Below are 22,279 nucleotides of genomic sequence, written 5' to 3' on the forward strand. Positions count from 1 at the left end.
TTCTTCAGATTCATCCTCAAACTGCAACGTCTGAGAATCCTCATCAGGTACTTTGACAGCATCCTCACTGAAATTAGAGTCCACAGGTTCCTCAAAGATTAGCTCAGAGGAAGTAGAACAGCCAAATGACTCCTTGGGTTCTTCAATTTTGGGAGGCTCCTCTGGTGTAATCTCACCTTCGTCATCATCCTCCTCGTCATCTTCCTCTGAACCGGCAACATAAGCTATTCTTTCCCCACCACTGACAATGTTAAAAACGGTATCACCAAATGCAGACCACAGGTTATTGTCCTTGGAGTCCTGTTTCTGTGTATGAGGTACCTCTGATAGACTGTCTTCCTCATCTGTCCGATCAGATTCCGGAATGTTCTCGTGTTCCAAATTAGAACTTTCTTCAGAAAAAGCCAGCAATGGAGTTTCCCTGAGATGATAATCACTTTCCTCATCCTGCTGATATTCAGTCTTGTCACTTTCCTTGTCATATGGAGTCACCTTCAAAGTGTCCTCATCATTGGAAGTGACAGCATCAAAAGTTATTCCAAGTGTGATTTTTAACTCAGGAATAGGTCTGCCTTCTGAAAAACCATCAGGTGCATTTTCTAACTCAGGATCATCTTTGGATTCAGGTTCTGAGGGGGTTTCTTTGATCTCACCTTCCTCTGGTTCAACAACACTGTACGGCACAGAGTCCTCTGTCCTCTGCTGATCTTTCTGAAGGTAATCTTTGATCCTCTCAGCTGTGGTCTCAAGTACAGTGTTAGATTCCACTCCCTTTGTGTCAAGAGTTTCAGGCTGAGGCAGAGAGGACTCTAAAGCCTCAAAATGTCTCAGATCATCATTATCTGGAACCTCTACAACCTTATCAATGTCCTCAGGTACATCCCTATCAATCTCATCATTTTTTAACAGTGTCACTTCAGGTGGAGGCTCATCCACTTCCACCGTGGTGCTCTCAGCACTTTTGTTTAGGTAAAAAGTCTCTGTGGTTACTTGCACAGAATCCTCCTTGTCTGTTAACAATAAAGAGGAACCTAACAGTGAATCAATGTCATAACTGTCAAACTTATCGTGTCCAGTGTCAAAGCAAACAATGTCGGTTTCCTGAAAAGAAAAAGAAAACATTGTTTGAGTCATACTACCTGTCATGTTCCTGACCTTATTTCCTTTATTTTGTCTTTGTTTAGTATGGTCAGGACGTGAGCTGGGTGGGCATTCTATGTTATTTGTTTCTATGTTTAGGTTGGTTAACTAGCCTGATATGGTTCTCAATCAGAGGCAGGTGTTTTACGTTTCCTCTGATTGAGAACCATATTTAGGTAGGCTATTCACACTGTTTGTTTGTGGGTGATTGTTCCTGTGTTAGTGTTTATGCCACACAGGACTGTTTCGTTTGTGAGTTTGTTCCTGTTCGTGCGTTCTTCGTTGTCTGTAAGTTCTCATGTTCAGGTCTGTTTACGTCGTTTATTGTTTTGTAGTTTGTTAAGAGTTTTTTCGTGTTCGTCTTTCTTTAAATAAATCATTATGTCTTCATACCTCGCTGCATATTGGTCCGATCCTTGCTCCTCCTCAGAAGAGGAGGAGAACGAACGTTACACTACCTATTTCAGAAAGAAGTTCAGTCATTCCAGACAATGTTTTAAGCGATGATGCATTGGCAGTAGTGAACTAGGCCTACATCTATTTATTGACTTACCTCAGCAGGAATCTCCAATTCTTTTTCAGTGTATATGTGATTGATTACGAGTTGGTCCTTATTGAAGTAACCAAAGCGGTTACCAACCTATTGTAAGAAATGGAAACAAAACAGAGAATGAAACATGTTAACAAAACAGAAAAAGCTTCAACATTCCTTCTAGACTGCAATGTTATCACATACAGTACCAGTAAAAAGTATGGACACACCGACTCATTCAAGGGTTTTTCTTTATTTTCTACATTGTAGAATAATAGTGAAGACATCAAAACTATGAAATAACACATATGGAATCATGTAGTAACCCCAAAAAAGTGTACAAAAAAAATATCTAAATATATTTTATATTCTTCAAAGAAGCCCAAATCAAATTTTATTGGTCACATACACGTATTTAGCAGATGTAATTGCGGGTGTAGCAAAATGCATGTTGTGTTGTTGAAACAGGAATGCTTTTACAACAGTCTTGAAGGAGTTCCCACATACAGTATGTTGAGCTCTTGTTGGCTGCTTTTCCTTCACTCTGTGGTCCAATTCATCCCAAACCATCTCAATTGGGTTGAGGTCGGGTGAATGTGGTCAAAAAGCCCTTACACAGCCTGGAGGTGTGTTGGGTCATTGTCCTGCTGAAAAACAAATAATTGTCCCACTAAGCACAAACCACATGGGATGGCATATCACTGCAGAATGCTGTGGTAGCCATGCCGGTTAAGTGAGCCTTGAATTCTAAATAAATCACAGACAGTGTCACCAGCAAAGCACCCCCACACCTCTTCCATGCTTCACGGTGGGAACCATCCATGCGGAGATAATTCGTTCACCTACTCTGCATCTCAGAAAGACACGAAGGTTGGAACCAAAACTCTCAAATTTGTACTCATCAGACCAAAGGACAGATTTCCACCAGTCTAATGTCCATTGCTCGTGTGTCTAGGCCCAAGCAAGTCTCTTCTTATTATTAGGGTCCTTCAGTAGTGGTTTCTTTGCAGCAATTCAACAATGAAGGCCTGATTCACGCAGTCTCCTCTGATCAGTTGATGTTGGGCTATGTCTGTTACTTGAACTCTGTGAAGCATTTACTTGGGCTTCAATATGAGGTGCAGTTAACTCGCAGCAGAGTCTTCCTTTCGTGTGGCAGTCCTCATAAGAGCCAGTTTCATCATAGCGCTTGATGGTTTTTGCGACTGCACTGTTCTTGCCATAATATGGACTTGGTCTTTTACCAAATCTTCTGTATACCACCCCAACCTTGTCACAAGACAACTGGCTCAAACGCATTAAGAAGGAAATAAATTCCACAAATAACATTTTAATAAGGCACACCTGTTAATTGAAATGCATTCCAGGTGACTACCTCATGAAGCTGGTTGACAGAATGCCAAGTCTGTGCAAAGCAGTCATCAAGACAAGGGGGGGCTACTTTGAAGAATCTAAAATATATTTGATTTGTTTAACACTTTTTTGGTTGCTACATGATTCCATGTGTTTTCCAAAGTGTTGATGTCTTTACTATTTTCTACATTGTAGAATAATAGTGAAGTAAAACCCTTGAATGAGTAGGTGTGTCCAAACTTTTGACAGGTACTGTAATTTAATATTAACTCATACTTACACTCCCTGCACATATATTTGTCCTTTGGCCTGAGAGTTTATAGTAGACATATATAGTCTCTCCTTTTTTAAATGACAGAAACCGACAGTCTGGTCCGGTGAAATCGCTGAAAGCTTTGCCCCGGCACAGGAACACTGTGGAGAGGAATGATTCAAAGATCAGTTGTTTCACGCCTACCAAAGATTCCAGGCCCATTACCTCAGCGTCCACCCTATGTGCCCCATGCACAATCAGGGCGTGAATAGAATACACATCACTAAAGTAAGCCTTGTTTTATCTGCTTCTCTTTTTACAGAGCCAGAGTATCCAAAAGGAAAGCCAAGCATTAAGGCTAAATAGAATATTGTTTTTGTCTTGATAGGGTAGATGTAAAAAGAGAAGAACTTGCAAGCAGAGGGGTTAATGACATGCCAGTATTTTATGTCAACAATAGCTAGCTTTATAGCTAACCAGGCCTATAATCCATCTTGCAATTTGCTTCCTAAACCAACACAGAAGTGTGATATATTAATGGTCAGTTTAGTAAGTAACTATAGTAGTTGATTACAATTAAGCTCACATCTATATTATTGTGTGTAGCTAGCTAGTTAGTTAACTAAGAAGACTGCCAGATCAATTGGCAAGTTGTCATGTAGTTAGTTAGTCAATGTTCACAAGTTTGGATTAGCTATGGGCCCTTGTGTAGCTTTGCCTTTGGGTTCAAGAAAATATATAGGCCAAAAGCTTGTTTACATGGTCCAAGCTACTAATGTAGTTACTACAGAAACACAGTTATTATAGTTCCAGAATTTGGCAACTAGTCAGGCAGTAGCCAACACAGGCCGAGACTTCGCTTCGGCTACAACTAAGCAAGCTTAGGTTATTATGCATTGGTAGTGTAACGACCCTGGGGTTATAAGCGCGGCAATCGACACAAGCATGCTTTTGCGGCACAGTCGATAGCGCGCTGGACTTCGGGCTAGAAGGTCGAGGGTTCGAGACCTGCTCCCTAACTGTTTCATTACAGTATTTACAACTAACGTTAACGATAGTTGCGCTAGGTTAGCCGAGTTCATCCCCTTGAAATGACAACGCCGGTCAAGCTAGCTAGCTATGGAAAGATGGAAGCATCCTGAAAGTTCGCTTGAGTTTAGCGCCAAGTACTTACCATTGCATTCCTCGTCTGCACTGTCTTGTTTTGCACACTTTGTACAAAATAATAAAATGCAGTACTACAGGATATTTCTTAACATAGCTCTTTATTAGCTAGCTATAACTGGCATGTTCACGTATCGCCAACCAGGATCAAACTGACCATGACCTAACCATTTGGGTGGTCTTAACCAATCATAGCACAGTATGATATGGCGGTAAAATGCATCCAATTATAACTCAGTATGTTTACACATATGAATATTACATCCCCCTTCTTTTAAAACAAAATATATTTTTTTACATATTCTAAGCGTTTCTTTTGAAAACATGCTCTGCAGTTTGAACTCAAGGTAAGTAACCATTTATATTGCATACTACACCAACTGAATCAACATAGACTCTGAAACAATGATCCAACATACTGTTACTTTTCGAACAAGGGATTCTCAGCAACTCAGCTTTCACAGTAGAAATACATCTTAACATTTCAAACAAATACAATACCAAAGCATTTCAAGTGAACTTTCAATAACAAGTTTACAGTGTGGAACTCTTTTAGGGCAGCGATCCGCCTACACCCTTTGACATTTCTCGGTTCTAGGACAGCTCTGGGCTTGACCTCTCTTCCTGACCTTGTGCGATATGATGCTGAGCATGCTTCTGTGTCAGTCAACAGTTCTTGTGGTGTTGCAGGTAAGTATGGTGTATGTTGTGATGTGTGTGTGTGTGTGTGTGTGTGTGTGTTTAGTCCATCACGTTCTCTTTCAGGGGAACAGTTCATCTCATCAGTGTGTTGTTCTTTTGTGTTCAGTAGGTGACGACGATTGCGGCGGTACACCGCTCCTTCTGCGGTGAGGACGTGCTATGAACGTTCAGTGTCAGCTGGCTGGATGACGACTGCTGGCTTCCAGAGGCCATGCTCCTGGATTCAAACTGACTCTCCGTCGATCAGTGGTGGCAGTGGTCTAGCTGTCGTAGTATCGCTTTTGTTGTTGTTGTCTCTGTGCACGTTTTTCATGCATTTCCTTGTAGCTGACGACCTCAGGTTGTAGCTGCTGGTTGGTGCTGGGAAGGATTGAGCGAAGTCCGCGGCTCATCAACAGCTGGGCTGGTGATTTGAAGTTGTCAACTGGAGTGTTGCGGTATTCAAGGAGGCTGAGGTAGGGGTCTCTCTTGTCTGCTTTTGCTTTGTCCATGAGTGATTTAGCAATCTGCACTGATTTTTCAGCAAGGCCATTACTTTGAGGGTAATGTGGGCTTGTGGTGATGTGTAAACTCCCATGCTTTTGTGAAGGATTCAAACTCATTTGATTTGTAACAGGGCCCATTGTCAGATATTAAAGTCTCTACAATGCCATGCCTGGCAAAGGCTGCTTTCAGCTTGTGTATCACAGCTGCAGATGTGGTGCTGTGAAGCTTGTCGAGTTCGAAGTATCTGCTGTAGTAGTCAACTGTTACGATGTAGTTCTCGTTGTTCCAGGTGAACAGATCGGTTGCCACGACCTGCCAGGGTCGGTCTGGGATACAGTGAGGTAACATTGGCTCTTTGGTGTTTGAGGGGCGTCGTTCAAGACATATGGCGCATTTACCAACAATGTCCTCTATTTGTTTGCACATTCCGGGCCAAAACAAAATGTCCCGTGCTCTCTGTTTGCACTTTTCCATGCCCATGTGTGTGTCCAGCATGGATCTTTGTCAAAATCTCTTCCTGAGACTGGTAGGAATGATGATTTTCTCTCCTTTGAAAATAATTCCGTTGATCTGTGATAGTTCATCAGGATGGTTCCAGAATTCTGAGACGCTCTGAGGGCATTTTCTCCTCTCCTCAGGCCGTCCATCCTGTATGACTTTCCTCAGCTGTGCGAGTTGTGAGTCCTTTTCTGTTTCTGCTTGGATCTCCTTCAGTTTTGTGTCACTAACTGGTAAGTTGCTGTACACAGTGTGCACTTGCATGTCCATGCCTTCACTGAGGCTGCTGTCCTTATAGGTAAGAAACTTCCTGGAGAGTGTGTCTGCGACAGGGATGTCTTTGCCTGGACGGTGAGTGATTGTGAAGTCGTATTTTTGTAGTTGAAGAATCATTCTCTGTAGCCTTGGCGGGGCTGCGGCTAGTGGTTTCCTCATGATTGACTCAAGGGGCTTGTGGTCGGATTCCACAATGACTTGTCGTCCATATACGTACTGATGGAAACGTTTACATCCGAACAGAATGGCATAGAGCTCCTTTTCAATTTGAGCGTAGTTGATTTCACAGTCTGTGAGAGATTTGGAAGCGTAGCCGATGGGCTTTCCTTCTTGCAGTAGCACTGCACCTAGTCCATACTTTGACGCGTCTACTTGGAGTCTGAGCTCTTTGTCGGGGTCGTAGTAGGCAAGGATTGGTCCTGGTTCTCTCGTGATCAAGTCTTTCACATTTCTGGAAAGCAATGTCGTGTTGCTTGTCCCAGAGAAACTCACTGGACTGCTTTAGCAGTTGATGCAGGGGTGCATTAGCATTGGAGAGGCTGGGTGCGAACTTGGCTAAGTAGTTGACCATGCCAAGCACTATTTCCAGCTCTGCACGGTTCTTTGGTGGCTAAATTTATTTTATGGTTGAGATCTTCTGTGGATCTGGCTTGATTCCAGTCGCTGTGAGAAGATGTCCGAAGTAGCTGACCTCTGTAGCGCCGACTGTGCTCTTCTCTGGGTTGAGCCGGATTCCTCTCTCACGGGACCTTTGCAGCATCGCGCGGAGGTTTCGGTCGTGCTCCTCTTTGCTTCGACTATAGACAAGGATGTCGTCCACAATTAGTGGATCCAACTGGTGGTCAGTATGCACTACTACACCCTCTCTCACATGAACGCTAACATTACTGGTTTCAGTGGGAAAGATGGTAAATGGTTCAGACATTAATGGCAAATATAAAAAACTAAGATACCCAAGTTACCGGAGTCTACAATGGCAGACTGTTAATGTAGAGTAGGGATAGTGAGAAGTAACATTCAAGACTGAAGCAATTACCCCCTCTAGTGGTAAACTTTATACTGTACCAGGTTCCTACACACTGATAATGCAAAACATTGAGGACACCTGCTCTTTCCATGACAGACTGACCAAGTGAAAGCTATGACCCCTTATTGATGTCACTTGTTGAATCCACTTCAATCAGTGTAGATGAAGGGGAGTTAAAGAAAGATTTTAAGACCTTGAGAGAATTGAGACATGGATTGTGTGTGTCATTCAGAGGGTGATTCGGCAAGACAAAAGATTTAACTGCCTTTGAACGGGGTATGGTAGTAGGTGCCAGGCGCACCGGGTTAAGTGTGTCAAGAACTGCAACACTGCTGTTTTTTTCATGCTCAACAGTTTCCCATGTGTATCAAGAATGATCTACCACCCAAAGGACGTCCAGCCAACTTGACACAACATGGGCCAGCATCCTTGTGGAACGCTTAGGGCAGCTTGTAGAGTCCATGCCCCGACGAATTGAGGCTGTTCTGAGGGGAAAAGGGTGTGCAACTCAATATTAGGAAGACGTTCCTAATGTTTTGTGCACTCAGTGTATGTAGTCCTACATGTTTTTAAATAGTACCGTATCACAAACCACAGTACAAAACCATATAAAGTGTGGGCCTGTAGTATCTGTAAATCAACTAAACATAGTTTTTTTATTTCCATATGCAGATAATAAAGCATCATTGTTCGTGTAATAATCTAATATTAGCATTATACCTCTAGGAAGAGGAAATGGTCATAAAATCAAATAGATGAAAAGACGGAAACAAAAATGTTTTTGAACTACAACTTATTTTATTTAAACATTTCAAATTCAGTGCAAAGTAATGTAGTGCATTGGTGTCTAGATCCCTCTTGGGTGGCAAAGTGTCACAATAATCCTGTGGGGAGAGAAAACAAGAGAATACATTAAATTAATGGGTGTTAACTAATCAGGGTTCAACAAAGCACTTCAAGTCCTCAATCCTTCAAAAGAGAGAGAGAAGGAGAAAGGAGTATGGTCCCTGCAGTAGGACTACATGCTGGCCATGAGGTTCTCCAAGTGGTACTCCAGGAGGCTGGAGAGCTCCGTGACCAGAGACTCTGGGTTAAAGTACCAGGCCAGCTGCTGGCCAAACATGTCATCTAGCAGAGCCATCAGCCCGCCCTGAAGAGAACACCACACAACACATAGAAAATGGCTCTGAGTTACTAGCTTATCAAGAGGAGAGAGACAATTAGAAATACTCCCCCTAAAATGACATTGGAACCTGGTTAACCATGAATAAGGAAGTAAAAAGGAAGTACACTAAGAATATGGAAGTAAACAGGAAGTAACCTCTTGACTCTTACATTGAGCAGCAGCAGGTATCTGTCAGCCTCTGGCTCCATGTTGGCAGCAGTGGGCAGGAAGGAGTACAGGAGAGCGTACAGACGCTCCACAAACCCACCGGCGTGCTAAAGGAAACAAAGGAGGAGAAAAGAGGAGAGAATAGAAGAGAAGAGGAATTTAAGTGAAACTGCTAATAGAGAGATATCAAAACATGTACCAGTGAGATGCTACTTACCACCATCAGGGACTTCTGAGCTGTCATCATCCCAAACAGCACCAGCTCAAAGAGGACATCTATCATGTTCACATGATGGATCTAGGACAAGAAAACACGTTTGGAGAAAATAGGAATGATTTCATATAGATCAGCTACTGTGATGTATAAAAGACATGCATGTGGAAGAACTCAGTGAGACTTGAAAGAGTTAATGAACTCACCTTTGCCTCAGCCAGCTCCCTCTCAATGTCATTCCGCTTGGAGGGGTCACTCAGGTAGTCCACAAAGTCGTTATAAGTACGGATGAACTTGGCCTCGTCCTATGACAAAGAAAAGAGCATCTTAGTGAACAGAACACATTTCACCTCAGGGACGCTCTCTTTCCCTTGAAAGAGAATGCGTTAGTGAGTTACCATGTGGTTGGCCTGAACCAGTGCGCCCAGGAGGACCTTTCCCGCCACAAACAGATGGTTCCTGCTCAGGGTGGAACCAAGCAGGGTCTAGGGGAGAGGGAAGAGTTAGGGTGAGGCATCTTCCTCTAGGAGAGAACAAGAAGTCACAGAGAGAAAAAGAAAAGTGTGTCCACTCACAATGAAGGCCTGGCGCAGGGAGACGAGCCTCAGGGCGATGTCCTCCACTCTCTTGGTGGTAAGGTAGAGGCTGTGAAAGGGAGGGATTGGAGCATGTCAACCATTAGAGTCAATGGGGGATAGCAGCATTATGACCACTATCCTTCAGCATCTGACAAGCCCAGACTACACAGACATTTATAGGAACTCACTTTACCAGAGGAACCTCCCTCTCCTCGGCAGCATGTCCTCCTCCCAACCCTACGACAACAAAACAAGCATTCAAAATCAGTGACCAATGAGCATACATTTAGTTTTACTTGTATTTAAGAGCAATCGAAGGCCACGGAAGGAGAGTTGTATGGCATTGAAGCTCGTCTGGAGGGTAGTTAACACAGTGTCCAAAGAAGGGCCAGAAGTATACAGAATGGTGTCATCTGCGTAGAGGTGGATCAGAGACTCACAAGCAGCAAGAGCGACATCATTGATGTATACAGAGAAGAGTCGGCCCAAGAATTGAACCCTATGGCACCCCCATAGAGACTGCCAGAGGCCCGGGCTACAGGAGGCCGATTTTACACACTGAACTCTATCGGAGAAGTAGTTAATGAACCAGGCGAGGCAATCATTTGAGAAACCAAGGCTGTTGAGTCTGTCGGTAAGGATGTGGTGATTGACAGAGTCAAAAGCCTTGGCCAGGTCAATGAATACAGCTGCACAGTATTGTTTCTTATCGATGGCGGTTAAGATATCGTTTAGGACCTTGAGCGTGGCTGAGGTGCACCCATGACCATGATAGAGCATGACGCTTGCAAAGCCAGGGTAGTGGGTTCGATTCCCGTCACCACCCATACATAAACGACAGCAGGTTTTATTGTAAGTCGCTTTGGATAAAAGTCTGATGAATGACATATTATTTTTATATAGTCACTTACTTGCTATACAATGTAGAGAGAAAAAGGGTCAATTCAAGAGGGAGCTACGAAATTTATGTCCAAACATCGTTTTCTTTGCCTGATGTCATTAGAAATTACATAGAATTAATCATTAGCTTGTTCTCTACAATATTATAACATTAATATACTTGTACTTGACAGTGTTGATGAAATAATAATGATCATTTGCTGTGACCATTACTAGTTTAGACTGCACCGCACTTGGTTGTATGTGTTCCATATTTGGTGTTGTGAGGTTAAATCTCAGAGTAAATCGTCGGTAACTTTTCAACCATATATGGTAGAGACATTGGGTTTAGACTATTGTTTTCTGACATAATGTTCTATTGATAACCTTGAATGAATTACTAATTTTATGTTTTTGGCTATTTTGCTACCAGATGCTTTCCTATATCGTTGGTATAATATAAAATACAAATACCAAATATTGTGTTTTATAAAGTCACTAGCTAGATTGGAAGAATGAGACAAACAAGGTGATTTTTTATTGTGTTGTTTAACTCCTGAAAGTATAGTCTTTTCCACAGTGGGCTATAAAGTCTTTTGGAGGACATATTGACCAAATTCAGACAAGGGGGGGCCACAGCCCACGGAAAAAAAGCACTGAAGGCTCTACACTACCGGTCAAAAGTTTTAGAACACCTACTCATTCAAGGGGTTTTCTTTATTTTTACTATTTTCTACATTTTAGAAAAATAGTGAAGACATCAAAACAATGAAATAACACATATGGAATCATGTAGTAACCAAAAAAGTGTTAAACAAAAGCAAATATATTTTAGATTCTTCAAAGTAGCCACCCTTTGCCTTGATGACAGCTTTGCACACTCTTGATATTCTCTCAACCAGCTTCATGAGAAAGTCACCTGGAATGCATTTCAATTAACAGGTGTGCCTTCTTAAAAGTGGAATTTCTTTCCTTTTTAATGCGTTTGACACAATCAATTGTGTTGTGACAAGGTGGGGGGGTATACAGAAGATAGCCCTATTTGGCAAAATACCAAGTCCATATTATGGCAAGAACAGCTCAAATAAGCAAAGAGAAATCATTATTTTATGACATGAAGGTCAGTCAATATGGAATATTTCAAGTGTAGTTGCAAAAACAATCAAGCACTATGATGAAACTGGCTCTCATGAGGATCACCACAGCAATGGAAGACCCAGAGTTACCTCTGCTGCCGAGGATAAGTTCATTAGAGTTACCAGCCTCAGAAATGGCTGCCCAAATAAATGCTTCACAGAGTAACAACATCGACTGTTCAGAGGAGACTGTGTGAATCAGGCCTTTATAGTTGAATTGCTGCAAAGAAACCACTATTAAAGGACACCAATAAGAAGAAGAGACTTACTTGGGCCATGAAACACAATCAATTTGTCCTTTGGTCTGGAGCCCAAATTTGAGATTTTTGGTTCCAACTGCCATGTCTTTGTGAGATGCGGTGTGGGTGAACAGATGATCTCTGCATGTGTATTTCCTACCATAAAGCATTGAGGAGGAGGGTATATGGTGTGGGGGTGCTTTGCTGTTGACACTGTCTGTGATTTATTTAGAATTCACACTTAACCAATATGGCTACAACAGCATTCTGCAGCTATACGTCATCCCATCTGGTTTGGGCTTAGTGGGACTATCATTTGTTTAAATAAATTATTATAAAAAAATAAAAACAATTGTTTGTTACTTTTACACCTTTTTCGTGGTATCCAATTGGTAGTTACAGTCTTGTCTCATCGCTGCAACTCCCGTATGGACTCGGGAGAGGCGAAGGTCGAGAGCCGTGCGTCCTCCAAAACACAACCCAGCCAAGCCGCACTGCTTCTTGACACAATGCCTGCTTAATCCGGAAGCCAGGCGCACCAATGGGTCGGAGGAAACACCATACACCTGGCAACGCTGTCAGTGTGCATTGCGCCCGGCTCGCCACAGGAGTCGCTAGAGCTCGATGGGACAAGAACATCCCTGCCGGCCAAACCCTCCCCTAACCCGGACAACGCTGGGCCAATTGTGTGCCGCCCCATGGGTCTCCCGGTCGCGGCCCGGCTGCGACAGAGCCTGGACTCCAACCAGGATCTCTAACTGCACAGCTTACCTTAGACCACTGCGCTACTCAGGAGAATTCATTTGTTTTTCAACAGGACAATGACCCAACACACCTCCAGGCTGTGTAAGGGCTATTTTCCCAAGAAGGAGAGTGACGGAGTGCTGCATCAGATGACCTGGCCTCCACAATCCCCCGACCTCAACCAAATTGAGATGTTTTGAGATGAGTAGGACCGCAGAGTAAAGGAAAAACAGCCAACAAGCGCTCAGCATATGTGGGAACTCCTTCAAGACTGTTGGAAAAGCATTCCACGTGAAGTTGGGTGAGAGAATGCCAAGAGTGTGCAAAGCTGTCATCAAGGCAAAGGGTGGCTATTTGAAGAATCTCAAATATACAGTATGATATGTTTTGATATGTTTCACACTTTTTTGGTTACTACATGATTCCATTTGTGTTATTTCATAGTTTTGATGTCTACACTATTATTCAACAATGTAGAAAATAGCATTTTCTTCTTTGACGCACCTTATGTCTAAACTTCTTTACAGTGAAATGTTCTTGATTGGTGATCTCAATTGGTGTTGGTTAAAACCGGTGTCTGATGATTTAAAAATGTTTCACCCACTCGCCCAAATCTTAAATGCCCAGATAAATCTACCCTGATTGATTTGATATTAACAAATGTTCCACATAAATATTCTGCGGTTGGTGTTTTTTGTAATGATTTAAGTGACCATTATGCTGTTAGAAATACTAAGGTTCCTAAGACAAACCCATGTTTTATTCGTAAGAGAAATTTGAAGTGTTTTAATGAGCAGGCTTTCTTTCATGATTTGTTTTATTTTGACTGGAGCAAGATTGAGTTTATCCCTGATGTGGAAACTGCCTGGATATTCTTTAATGATGTTTTTTTCCAAATAGTAAACACACATGCCCCATTCCGCAGGTTCAGGGTTAAAGGGCGGGATAATCCATGGTTTTCTTCTGAGCTGTCTTGTATTATTCACTACTGTAATCTAGCCTGGGCTAAAGCAAGGAAATCATGTTCTGATGCTGATTGGCTTATTTTTAGGCAGTTACGAAACAAGTGTTCTTTTCTTCTCAGGAAGGTCAAGTCTGAATATTTTATGTCTGTTTCCACTGATAACCTGAATGACCCTAGAAAGTTTTGGAAGGCTATTAAGTCTATGTCTGGTAACAGTAATGTTAATGAATTACCGTCATGTGTTTTGAAGGACTCTCTTGCTGTATATGACAAAACTGAAATGCTGAATTGTTTCAATGAGCACTTTGTATCATCTGGTAGGCTGTTTGATTCAGTGTGCTCTGTCTCTGTACAACCCTGTGTGAATGAACCAGTGTCCTCTGTCTCTGTACAACCCTGTGTGGATGAACCAGTGAGAGCTGGTCAAACTTTTTGCTTTTTGCCATTCTCAGTGCAGGTGGTACATAAAGCCCTGAAATCCTTAGATCAGAGAAAACCTGCAGGTCTTGATCATTTGGATCCCTGCTTTTTAAATCTGGCAGCTGATTTCATAGCTGAACCACTTACATATCGGTTCAATCTAACCCTGGAATGTAATGATATTCCGAAAATCTGGAAATTAGCATTTGTCCTTGTCACGAATCCCGCTTCCTGAGTCTGTTTTTGCCTGTGTTCTGTCCTGGAGTGTTTTTTCCGGTGTCCTGGAACGCACCCTGTCTGGTTGCCGGGCGACGTAGCTGGTTGGGAGATCTCTGATTTACCGCACCTGTTTCCAATCCACTATCTGCACACCTGGTCCTGATCATCACCCCTCCACTTCATAAGCACTGACCTGACATCCATTCCCTGCCGGATCGTTAGCCATGAACAGTATGTTGTGCCAGTGTATCAGCCTCCAGTTTGATAGAGTTTGTTTTGTTGTTTTGTACGTTTTGCTTGCCTTGAACTCACTTCCGTTTTTTCTGTCTACAGTCATTCACCCGGAACACTCATCTCATCCCTACCTGGTCGTCGGTGACTTCAGTTACTTCATTGGATCTGCCTATTCAATCCCATCAACTCACCTCCGCTGCCCGCTCCGTCACTTGGATTTTTCTATCACTACATTCAAACTTGTAAATAAATACTCACCTTCGTCTTACTCTCCTTGTCCTGGTCTGCTTCTGGGTTCAACTTTAGAAAACCGTGACAGTCCTACCACTTTTAAAAGTGGGAGATCCAACTCTTTTAAATAATTATAGGCCAATCTCAAAGCTGTCACCCCTGGTGAAATTACTTAAAACCCTTGTGAGTGAACAGCTAAAATAGTTTATTTACTAACTCTATTTCATCAATGTACCAATTGGGCTTCAGGAAGAAGCATAGCACAATTACAGCAGCCATGAAGCTTTTAAATTATATCACTGAAGCCCTTGACAAAAAACACTGTCTCTCTCTTTTTATTGATCTCTAAGGATACAGTTGATTTTTGATACAGTTGATCATGCTATACTAAGGCAGAGATTGTCGAGTGTAGGTCTTTCAGAGCATGCAGTTGCATGGTTTGCTAACTATCTATCTGATAGAACTCAGTGCACTCAATTGGATGGGCTTATGTCTGTTAAATTGTCTGTTTTTAATGGTGTGCCCCAAGGCTCTGTACTTGGTCCTCTCTTATTCACTATTTATATAAATGATTTAGACAAAAATGTCCAAAATGCGCAACTTAATTTTTATGCTGATGATACTGTTATTTACAGTTGTGCCTCGTCTCTTACAAAAGCTTTCCAGAACTTGCAAACTGCTTTTTATACTGTTCAACATACCTTGTGTCAATTGAAGCTTATCCTCAATACTGACAAAACTAAACTAATGGTGTTTTCTAAAGCAAGAAATAGACCTCTGAACCTTTCACCTATTACTACCTGTCAGGGCAAGGAGATTGAGGTTGTAACCTCATATAAATATCTTGGAATTTTAATTGCATATTCAACAATTTACAAAAAAATTGAAGCTGAAATTGGGATTTTATTTTAGGAATAAGGCCTGTTTTTCTTTTGAAGCCAGAAGGAGGCTAGTATCAGCTACATTTATGCCTTTACTAGACTATGGGGATATTTTATATATGAATGCTTCCGCTCAGTGTTTGAGATCAATTGACACCCTTTACCATGGTACTTTGACATGTATTTTGCAAAACTGCAAAACCCTTATGCACCACTGCACTTTGTATACCAGGGTTGGCTGACCTTCTCTAGTCACTCGTAGGCTCAGTCACTGGTATACTTTGATTTATTAAGCCATTTTGGGTTTACTACCTTTTTATTTGGGCATTTTTATTGTTCAGAAATGATACCTGCGCCATCGTCTTGGAACGCCTTACAAAATACTTTTAAACTGGAAGAACTTGTCCCGATTGGTATTTTTAAATCACTGATGAATGATCTTGAGACTGATTCCCTGACCTGTCAATGTTTTTAATTTGCTGTTTTTGATTTTTGTTATACTCTTGTGAATTCAATGGTTTCTACTAGATTACTTGTAGTTTTTCATGTTGTTTGTCTGTATTTTTGTAATGACTTGGTGCTGCCTATCTTGGCCAGGACGCTCTTGAAAAGGAGATTTTAAATCTCAATGAGCCCTTACTGGTTAAATAAAGGTTAAATAAATAGTCAAAATAAAGAAAAACCCTTGAATGAGTAGGTGTTATAATAGCAATAAGGCACCACTGAGGTTTGTAGTATATCGCCAATATACCACCCCTCCTTGGGCCTTACTGCTTAAATAACCCATATCTCTTTTATAACAGGATATTATCATTGACTATATGAAAGTGCATGTATGAATGAGTCTGATTTACCGTTTTCAATGGCAGGTTCACCTTCTGAAGCCGGATGAGGTTCCCAAAGCGTGCTGCACAACCACCAAGCTCAGTCCCATCTCTGTACTCTTCTACGCTGACAACAACAACGTGATCCTAAAGAAGCATCGCAACATGGTGGTCAAGACCTGTGATGCCTGTGACACCAGTGGTAGCCCATCTATCTATTCTTAATTTTAATCAACTTAATTGCCATTGTTCCAAAAGAAACAAACAGGGTAAAATAACTTGCAACCAGCAGTTGATAGCAATAATCTGTCAATATGCTGATAAATAGTATGTATCTAATATATTGATTTTGAGTCAGAGTGGTATATGAACAACACCCATTGGACCTATAACCATACTTCACTTTTGATTAACTAAACTATTCAAATCTACAGTAATTCAGATAATTACATCACCCCTTCATGTCATTATATTCTGTGACCAATCAAAGCTGTAAAGTACTGTATCATAAGTATATCAATGCTAAAATTCTACCCTTTTGATGACTATAATATCTTGTTGAACCATGAATTTGTCATTGTCTCTTTTAGAAGTACTAAACATGGTTTGCAAAAAATACACGTTTTTCTTCTTCTTTAATCATACTTTTAACCAGTACAAGTTAGTAACAATGGAAAATGGCAACAAACAAAAAAATGTTTGGCCATTTTTGTATGTACAGTGTAACAAATACACAGTGATGTATGTCCTTGTCAACAGATATCTGGAGGACTGTATACGGCTATATTTGTAATAAACTATACTGAACAAAAAAACGCAACATGTAAAAGGTTGGTCCCATGTTTCATGAGCTGAAGTTAAAGGTCCCGGGAAATGTTCTGTACGCCAAAAAATAAATAAATGTGAGCATTTCTCCATTGCCAAGATAATCCATCCACATTGAAAGGTGCACCATATCAAGAAATGATTAACTAGCATGATCATTACACAGGTGCACCTTTTGCTGGGGACAAAAGGCCACTAAAATGTGCATATTTGTCACAACACAATGCCACAGACGTCTGAAGTTCTGAGGGATTTTGCAATTGGTATGCGGACTGCAGGAATGTCCACCAGAGCTGCTGCCAGAGAATTGAATGTTCATTTCTCTACCATAAGTCGCTTCCAACTTCATTTTAGAGAATTTGGCAGTACATACAACCGACAATTTTCCTGCCTGCTAGCCATTCAAAATGTAACGATTCCTTTTGGGTGTCAGGGAAAATGCATGGAGTAAAAAGTACATTATTTTCCTTAGAAATGTAGTAAAGTAAAAGTTGTCAAAACTATAAATAGTAAAGTACAGATACCCCCCAAAACTACTTAAGTAGTACTTTAAAGTATTTTTACTTAAGTACTTTACACCACTGTATGTGCTTCAATAGAGTCTGACGTTCAGGGTGGTTGGACATACAAGATGGGGTGCTGGTGAGCTTCTGCCCCCATTTTAGGTCGTCACACAAATATTCCCCCACCCATGTCCATTGAATCATAGTAATTACACCTTGCTTTAAGGAAGCATAGCAAGAATGAAAGGAATCAATTTATCATTGAATGATTTATAAATCTCGCTTATTAAACCATCATTCCCAGGGAACCTATTGTCCTTAAGGCTTTTAATACAGTCTTATCTCAATTTCAGATAACTCATCACAAAAATCCCTGAAATCATTATCTTCTTAGCTACTTCTTTGCTACATTGTCTAAGAAAAGATCCATATTGGAAGTTGGCTGGGCTGATGTATACAGATTCTGATAAAACTGGGAAACATGCTGAGAGATTTCTTTTGGATTTTTATTGGGAGTATTATTAATCATTAATTGACATATGGAAGGAAGTCTTTTCGCCTGCCCTTTTTTCTAAATTAAAGAAATATCTTTAATTGTCTTGCTCTTACAAACGCTCCCCGGGCCTTTTCCTCGTAGAAACAATCTAACTGCATTTGCAATGATGATAGCTCCAGTAATTCCTGATTAGTTAGTTCCCTTTTTTTAGTTTAATCCATTATTCCCTTTATGATGTCATATTCTTTCTCTCTCTTGGCACGAGCAATTTCTTTTCCCATTGAAATAGCCAAAAGCCTTAATCAAATTTCCTTAGCTCCCAGTAACTTCCAAAAATATTCATAACACAGGCACAATTCCTGATAATTCAACATCCATTATCAGCAACAGTTTGGTCATGTCCTGATTACATGCTACTAGCTATGAAGACGTTAGCAGGCTAATTTAACTACACACGCTGACACTTTTCGATAGCTAGCTTGTTCGTTGGAAATAGTCAAAAATATATGTCAAATGTTTGATTAATTACAAAATTATTCATTGTATGGTTAGATATCATTTTTTGTGAAAAAAACAAACAAATTACAACTGCAGTCTAAAACTATAAACTTTGTGAGAAAACCCCAAAATTGTTCCTCAGCTAGAAATGTTACACCCTCTCATGTCGCAATCTTTACCATATCACTAATTTCATGGAGCTCTCCTGCTCATCATTTACTTCACAAAATCCCGCAAACGTGAAAGCGCCAGAAATAAACATTGCGAGATTGTACATATGTGTGAGTCAGAGATTTGAAAGCAGACGCTTTCATCCAAAACGATGTACAGTAATCCGTACATACATTTTACGTTTGGTTGGCCCAGGGAAATTAGAGTTTTTCGATCTTTTATACAAAGCAATTTTTGTATATCTTTCTTTGTAGTACTGTATGTATTCAATCATTTCGAATTGATCACTTCCCACTGGGTACATACATCAATTCAATGTTTATTCCACGTTGGTTCAACGTAATTTAATTGGAATTACATTGATATTGTGTCACAGTGAATTTTATAATCTGCAGTCAATTTAATTATGTTTTCATGTGCCATGATTCTGACATTTTACATATGATCCTCATAGGATTAGGCTACATAATTACAGTGGTGCAGTAAATGTAATCTCAATTCAATACGATGTGCATATACTGTACATATAGCCAATATAGCTATTAAACCCATGTTCAGTGACTAATCTGTGACGCAAATGGCCTAATATGTTTGTGACGTTCCATGGAAACCACGGTATTGTTTAAAACTAGATTCTGATTGGCTTGCAGGTCATTCTACAGTGTAAATTATAAATGAAAACGTGCTTTTATAGCAGTGTTACAGATTCACAATACCGAGCGTGTCTCAAACCGTACCGCGCTTTTATCTACCTAAAGGTATCTTCACGCACGACTGGATAGGCCTTTTGGATACGCTTGTCCAAGGTAAGGATATGCATCAAGCTATAGCTACTTAATGTTTTAGTTCCGAACTTAAATTACTCCAGTCAAGTGATTCATCTTAAAAGTTTGTTGTTTTGACTGAGCAGTCCGATGGCCAATAACATACATAGATTATGCATTAGGCAATGCACAAATCAGTGTTTAGGTCAGAATATAAAGTTGCTACTTCCGTCAACTCAAGTTACTCAATTCAAGTGATTAATCGTAAAATTTAGTTGTTTTGACTGTCAAAACAAATAACTTTGATGGAATATTCAAAATTATAATGGCAATTATGAATCACAAATTCACAACATTACTTGCATTTCAATGATTCATCCAGGCCCAAGACATACAGTTGCCTGAAAGCTGTGTAACAATCATTCCATTGCTGACCCATAGGATGGTAATCACATACATGATTGGCTTAATCTAGAATCATGGATACCTTTCATGTGAGTACACACACCATATTTTTTTTTACATATCTCAGAAGGAAGATACCTCAATATCTGGAAGCACTGTCTCATGTACAATTGTTAATGCTATCTCTGAAATGTCTAACAAAATGTTGACTTGATCGTTTCATCAAGACCCTCTCATCACAAGTTGGAACTAGTGGTCAACATTGGGACAATGCAGCCATAAATAACATGGACCAATATTTTAATGGAGGTAAGCACTACACTTCTGATGGGTTTAAAGATTGTATTACATTATCTAAAAGTGAGAAAGTAAACCCCAGCTGTTATTCTTTTCACAGGGAAGGACAATCCCCATTATGCCATGAATGTTTCATTGCTGAACAACCATAGATATGTTTCCTCTAATTTGGCTCCCGTTCCTCCAACAGTGAGCAAGACCTGCCAGCAGAGCTCACTGGAGCAGGGAGACATCCCGTCATCCTTTTGGCACCTGACAAAGTACACTTTTTTTCTTCTAAATAACACTATAGTAACATCTTCTGCACAAAGTTACATTCCTAATAAGATTGGTGTTAAGTGAGAAAGAATTCTAAAGATGGTCCAATGGGCATGGTCTGAAGCCTCTCGTCATCTCAGTATGTTGAACCACCTGATTTCTTGCAGGCTTGAGATTCAAATCCTGCTGAACGATGTTAAGCATTCGATTAAGCACATGCAGGGGACGCTGAACACCATGCAGGGGCAGTGTATTGAGTTGCAGACTGCCATGTCTAAGGTAGTGTCAGATGAGTCTCAGATACAGAAGAATAAGTCTATGATGGTATGGTGATAATGATTGAGATGGTGATTATAATAATGATGACTAGCGGTACCCCACCCTACGGGCAGTAAATCATTGGATCTGATTAATTCAATCAATTCAATCTTTGAGGACTGCAACCATAGAAATACAATTTATTTACACTAATAATAAGCTATTGTCAACTTCCCGTCTATGCTTATCTTGCTCATTGCTCACTGTCAATTGCTCACTGTTACCCTATGTGTGCAACTATTATTGATTTCTCACAGAAAAATCATTTGGTTTCAAATGTACCTGGGGCCATGTAAATAATTGTTAGGCTACTCATTTTGAATCCACCGGTGGCAACTTGTGTGACCATAAAAGTCTGTGTGCGATTGGGCACAGTAAAATTATTTGGTTACTGACCGGCCCTACATTATAGAAGGCCCTTCAAGTCGGAACTAGGAAATTCTGACATTTCTGACTCGCTAACTCGTTATGGAATGATGATTTCAAGTTTCCCACTTGTGAAGTATCAGAATCAACCAGTAGGAAGCTTTACACTGATAACTTACATTCATTTTAACTCTGAGGTTCCAAGTTTCCGATTGCATGTTAATGCGTCAATAATTGCCATGGTAATTTTGAATGTCCAGTCAGTGAGCATTATGGGTAATTATCCTACATACTTACATCAAATACTTTATGATAGCATCATCTCCTGTAGTAACAGTGCCATTCCAAACACAATAAATGTGAAATATAACAAAGATACAAAATATTGCTAAAGTGAAGAAAATCAGCTCAAAATTGTAGGAGGAAATGCCCCTGCAGCAGGGAGGCTTACGGTATTATAATATATTGTAGATAACATTAATATAATTTGTGTATTTACAGTATCGTACACATACAAATGAAAGTATATGCTAGGGATTGATCTACACTGAGTGAACAAAACATTAAGAACACCTTCCTATTGAGTTGCCCTCCCCCTTGGTGGTGGACCATTGTTGATACTCAGGGAAAACTGTTGAGCGGGAAAAACCCAACAGCATGGCAGTTCTTGACACAAACCGGTGCGCCTGGCACCTACTACCATACTCTGTTCAAAGGGACTTAAATCTTTGGTCTTGCCCATCACCCTCTGAATGACACACATACACAATCCATGTCTCAATTGTCTAAAAATCAATCTTTAACCTGCCTCCTCCCCTTCATCTACACTGAGAAGAAGATTTAACAATTAACATCAATAAGGGATTATAGCTTTCACCTGATTAGTCTATGTCACGGAAAGAGAAGGTGTTCTTAATGTTTAATACACTCAGTGTATGTGTCAATGATGTTATAGATTCCAAGTGGTTGATTTTTTAGGGAATGACTATATTCTCTATATTATACCTGCAGATCATCACAGCAGCCGAAGTTGCTGTGCAGAGGGAGGAGA

The 22,279-nt window shown here is 40.6% G+C and overlaps 2 long non-coding RNA genes across 2 annotated transcripts; both read right to left on the minus strand.

The window, feature by feature from the left end:
* Positions 1–1,014: 1,014 nt before the first annotated feature.
* On the minus strand, positions 1,015–3,386 carry LOC120041719. Its single transcript, XR_005475930.1, has 3 exons — positions 3,306–3,386; positions 1,694–1,750; positions 1,015–1,101 (listed from the first exon to the last, which is right to left on the minus strand). It is a non-coding gene; the product is annotated as an uncharacterized LOC120041719 (long non-coding RNA).
* Positions 3,387–8,981: 5,595 nt separating this feature from the next.
* Positions 8,982–9,463, minus strand: LOC120041717. The gene is made up of 3 exons (XR_005475928.1): positions 9,377–9,463; positions 9,185–9,283; positions 8,982–9,062 (listed from the first exon to the last, which is right to left on the minus strand). It is a non-coding gene; the product is annotated as an uncharacterized LOC120041717 (long non-coding RNA).
* Positions 9,464–22,279: the final 12,816 nt, after the last annotated feature.

Source organism: Salvelinus namaycush, unplaced genomic scaffold, assembly GCF_016432855.1.
Source record: "Salvelinus namaycush isolate Seneca unplaced genomic scaffold, SaNama_1.0 Scaffold516, whole genome shotgun sequence".
NCBI lineage: Eukaryota > Metazoa > Chordata > Actinopteri > Salmoniformes > Salmonidae > Salvelinus > Salvelinus namaycush.